The 5,390-nt window shown below is 43.3% G+C and overlaps 1 long non-coding RNA gene across 1 annotated transcript; it reads left to right on the top strand.

The window, feature by feature from the left end:
* The first annotated feature begins 3,602 nt into the window (after positions 1 to 3,602).
* On the top strand, positions 3,603 to 4,295 carry LOC119136478. The gene is made up of 2 exons (XR_005100745.1): positions 3,603 to 3,781; positions 3,938 to 4,295. It is a non-coding gene; the product is annotated as an uncharacterized LOC119136478 (long non-coding RNA).
* The last annotated feature ends 1,095 nt before the right edge of the window (positions 4,296 to 5,390 follow it).

Below are 5,390 nucleotides of genomic sequence, written 5' to 3'. Positions count from 1 at the left end.
TATTAAGGTACCAATTCTGTTTACCCTTTTGTTGTTATATACGGTAATGACGTCACTACATTGAAGCTACCGGGGAAGAAAGTCCTGCCACAACGGACATGCGGATTGTTGTATGGGATTGACTGACGGAGAAGTTGTTGCGTTTAGCGCCAGTATGTTTGTTAAATAAATACGCTGTGTTTTCATCTGAAAAGGGAACCACGCATCGTCCTACTTTTCTCCACCACGCAGACAGCGGAAAAGTCACTGCTGCACACCATTTATTTGGTTAAGAAAAAGGAACCCCCCCTTTTTCACTTTACACACATCGACGGAGGAGGATGAGTTTGAAAAAGAACTTGACAGCATTGAGCGCCGCCGGCGTTTGTCGGCCGCCACCTCGCCAACCGACATAGATGAAGAAATTGGGGCAATGTTGGCACTTGGTCGAATGAAAGAGAGCCCATTTGTTACAGCTGATCGTTATCCGTCCGGCCTCAAGGCAGCGACTCGGACACTAACAGCAATGCCAATCAGCCAAGTCAGCGTAGAGCGCCTGTTTTCCGGGCTCAGGTTTATCATGTCTGATCAGCGCGGCGCGATGAAGGCTGACTTGGTTGAGGCGATTTTGTTCCTAAGAACAAACTCAAGTCGTTGAATTGAAACTTGAAAGTATCTGTTTATTGTATTCGTTTATATGTTTAATAAAGACAAAGCCATCACAAAACTGTTGTAATTATTTAGATTTTGATCTAAATTAGCCTTGAATAAAGACTAAGCAGTCACATGAATTAACAGAAAAAATGGACAGCCGGACTCGGACTCGGTGGTCAAGAGGCCGGACTCGGACTCGGTGCAAAAATCCACAGCCCTGGATTAGACCATTATAGATCAAATTTGGCCATTTGAATTCTTAAGAGGGCGTCGTGTGGCTTACTTACCGTCATCACGCAGTAGCGGCAGCACCGGAATGAACGTAACGTTCACGTCGTGACGCGTACATGCTCTCGTGAGGCATTCATGACTATGGGAAAATCTAAATTTCAAGTCCCTGGGGTAAGTAGCTTATTCAATTATCGTGTTTTGAGCCACGTACCTGGTCACAAAAAAGACGATATGCTGCTAGTTGAATATCAGAAGTACAGTTTGGACAATTCTGTGATAATTTTACAATGTGGCTAGGGAGTGTTGTCTGTATGAAGTGCTGCTGTGTCTACCGTAATTTTCGGACTATAAGTCGCGGTTTTTTTCATAGTTTGGGTGGGGGGGCGACTTATACTCAGGAGCGACTTATATACATATATGTTTTTTTTCACTTTTTTGGGCATTTTATGGCTGGTGCGACTTATACTCCGGTGCGACTTATAGTCCGAAAATTACGGTATCTTGGGGAGGGTGTTTTTTTTGTACACTACTTTTGTAATAATAATCTTAGACTTAGAGACAGACTTAGACAGAACTTTATTGTCATTTTGTCAACACTAGGTGTGTACAAAAACGAAATTTCGTTGCATACGGCTTTCAGCAATGTAGAGGTATTTCGGCTGGTTAAAAAAAAAAGTGACATTCTATATAAAAAATATGAAATGAGATAATTATAAAGTACAAAGTGCAGCAGTGATAAAGTATGTGAACAGTGCAGGAGACAAAAGCAGTATTTACAAGTGTGCAGAGGAATGCTACGTTTGAATGTTCAATAGTCTGACGACAGCAGGGAAAAAACTATTGCAGAACCTGGTGGACCTGCAGCGGATGCTGCGAAACCTCTTCCCAGAGGGCAGCAGGGAGAACAGTCCATGGTGGGGGTGTGATGGGTCACTGATAATATTTCGGGCTCGGGACACGCAGCGCTGGGATGACAAGTCCTGAATGGAGGGAAGAGGAGCACCGATGATCCTCTCTGCTGTCCTCACCACTCTCCTCAGGTTCTTCCAATCGGAGGCGCTGTTATCAGATATTTACCCTTACCGGTAGACAAATATGCGCTTCAATTGGGGACATTGTGGATACGTTGCATGTTTGCTGTCTGCATTCAAAGATGAATGCAAATGAAGCGATTACTACTTCTTCGAGTAAACTTTAATGCGTCTTGCTGGTTGCTCGCAAGCTAACATACGTGATTCTGCCTTTTGTCCCTGAGCGTGCTTTGAGTTGTTTAGTGACATTGAAGGAATAGGGTCAAAAGACACAAAACCCGCCTAGCCACAATAACAGATACGCTCACATCTCTTTGGATAAAGTATATAAGCAGACAAGTATATTCATGGAGTCAACCAATAAAGCAGACATAACTAGACATTCTTTGATATAAGATAATAACAGAGGTTGCTACAACTTCACGATTCAATATGTATTTCTGTGCACTGCAATATAAATGTCTTTTGATGTGTTGCTTAAATAGCTTAATGACCCTTAAGGAACTGTGTAATGCATGCCTGATGTTTGTTCTCTAAATCATGGACACGGCCAGAGTCGTCTTGACCGTTCAGTACTTGATTATATCTTGTGTTTTGACTAAACGTCATATGTCGCCTAAATGTGAGACGCCAGCTTTTCGATTACTACTGAACGCTCTGCACAGAGGGAAATATTTTGCTTAACAAAGAAGAGATACGTGCGGAAGCATGATTAAACTAAGAATGTAATGATGTAAGCAAAGACATGGAGTATCAAAAGAACAAACTTTGCATCGTCAGGGAACATTAATAAATTGATGATGTCACAGCCAAAAGCTCACATAATTCCGTACAAAATGACAAAATTGAAAGAATGACGAATGGATGAGGTGCGACAGTGTAGGAATGGAGCAGAATGTTTACAGGAAGGTCACTTGGAGATAAAACCAGCTGGTGCCAGAAGGAGACAGCTAAGGACTCGGCCAAAGATGATCCCCAAGGCCGAAAGACAGGATGGAAGACGGCAGCCCCCACACACACACCGAATCGTCCATACCAGCACCCACTCCCATGGAATCAAACTCTACTGCGAACTCGCCCCACCCCAACGACTCATCACCCATCAAACTCGCCCCACACCGGCATGAGCAACTGAATATAAGCAGACCAAAGAACCTTGAACGTTGCCTTTTCTGAATGGAGACTTTCTGCTCTTGAAGGGCCCAGCGCTGTATTGTACTTTCCTGAAAACAGAGCTTTCTTAACAAGAATTATGATTGAACTCAACCAACCTGTGTAAGTCTAATTTCTGCTTCAGTGTCTTTGCATTTTCCTAAATCTGAAGAAATTAAACGAGCACGCAGTGAGTGAATTGGATAACAGGTGATTGGCAATGGCTTTTGCCGTGAGGCGCAGATAGCGCTCCCTAAATTGTGGACAAAATCCAACAACATTCTGGTTGGGCTTTAATGTATAACTAAATACGCAGCAAGAACAATTACATGCACTGTGTAATTGAATACAAAACATGCTTCGTTTTTAAACGATAGCTAGCGCTGAAGCTAATGTCAAAGCTGAATCCCATTGAAATGCTAACGGTAGATAAACATCGACTTCACGAGTCTTATGCTGCATTGGAAGAAGGTGGCGAAGATAGAATTATCTCACTCAGACTTTCCCAATTCCCTATCGACCTATCGAGGTGACTGTCAACAACCAAAATGTTGAAACAGGTGGAATCGGACAAAAATTGCAAAAGTTAGAGCAAATGTAGCTATTTAGGGCACTTCTTGTTGAAATAAGGTCACTTCCAGTTTATTTGGAGCACTTCCGGTGTAATTTAGGGCACTTCCGGTTTATTTGGGCTCACTTCTGGTTTACCTGAGGTCACTTCCGGTTTATTTGGGGTCCCTTCCGGTTTGGTGTGGAGCACTTCCGGTTCATTCAGGGTTCATTTAGGTCACTTCCGGTTTAATTCAGGTCACTTCCGGTATAGCTGAGGTCACTTCCGGTTTATTTGGGTCACTTCCAGTTTGATTTGGTGCACTTCCGGTTTACGTGAGGTCACTTCCGGTTTGATTTGGGGTCACTTCCGGTTTACCTGAGGTCACTTCCAGTTTTTTTGGGGTCACTTCCGGGTTGATTTGGGGCACTTCCGGTTCATTCTGGGTTCATTGGGGCACTTCAGGGTCAATCCAAGATGGCCGCCACACTGGAAGTGGGGATCAAGGGTTGAATTGTGTAAGCATCGTGGAAGTGGGGGTGAATGGGGGTGAATATGGTAAGCATAAGGTGAACAAAGTGAATAAAGTTGGAATGGGTTGAATCGGTTGAAAAATGTAGAAATTAGAGTAGAAAAACGAAATTTTGGAGAATTTGGTTGAATTTCAAATTTGAAAGTTTGGAATTTTTGGTAAGTGGGAAGTTGTGGAATAAGTAGGCAAAAGACGAACAGTTGAAAGTTGGAATGGGTTGAATCAGTTGAAAAATGTAGAAATTAGAGTAGAAAAACGAAATTTTGGAGAATTTGGTTGAATTTCAAATTTGGAATTTTTGGTAAGTGGGAAGTTGTGGAATAGGTAGGCAAAAGATGAACACCTGAAAGTTGGAATGGGTTGAATCGGTTGAAAAATGTAGAAATTAGAATAGAAAAACAACATTTTGGAGAATTTGGTTGAATTTCAAATTTGGAATTTTTGGTAAGTGGGAAGCTGTGGAATAGGTAGGCAAAAGATGAACAGTTCGAACAAATCGGTCAAATTCCTTATCTATTTTTCCCATTACAAATAATTTAAGTGGACCTAAGTGCGAAGGGAGCTTAATTTTGTCCGATCGCGCAACTGCAGCGCACCGCCGACCTTGCAACTGCACTGCTCTGGTCGCATTATTGTGACAGAGCCGTCACTAAAATTTAGAATCCAAAATGTATGTGGACCTCAGTGCGCGGGGAGCTTAATTTGTTCCGATCGCGCAACCGCAGCGCATCGCCAAACGCGCAACAGTAGCGCGTTGCCGACCGCGCAACTGCACCGCGCTGGTTGCATTATTGTGACAGAGCCGTCGCTAAAATGTAGAAAATATTTTCAAAGTCCTGATGTACTTTCCGAAATGTATGTGGACCTCAGTGCGCAGGGAGCTTAATTTGGTCCGATCGCGCAACGGCAGCGCGCCAGGCACTCACTGTCGCATTGCTTTAAGAGCGTCTTTGTTTTTTAGGTTGGCTTTACTGCTCCCACTTGCTTTATTTGGAGGCATGATTAGGGGTTAATACAATCCTCAAAGTAACGAAAATACAATAACAACGGAGTCAGTCGGCATCCGGGCCGCGCGGTCGGGTTTTCTCGAGTCCTCCCAACTCATCTCGCGAGGTTCGACCTCCAAATTTTGTTCGACAACCGAAGCCCCCTAATTTTTTACGTTAGTTAAATTCCGCAGCAGGAGTGCGGACTCCTCTGTTATTAACAGTTAAATTCCGCAGGGGCGGTGTGGCGCCCCCTAACTTTTTACGTTAGTTAA

This window comes from Syngnathus acus, chromosome 16 (assembly GCF_901709675.1).
Source record: "Syngnathus acus chromosome 16, fSynAcu1.2, whole genome shotgun sequence".
In the NCBI taxonomy this organism is placed as follows: Eukaryota; Metazoa; Chordata; class Actinopteri; order Syngnathiformes; family Syngnathidae; genus Syngnathus; species Syngnathus acus.
This window is presented reverse-complemented; position numbering and strand designations above follow the sequence as displayed.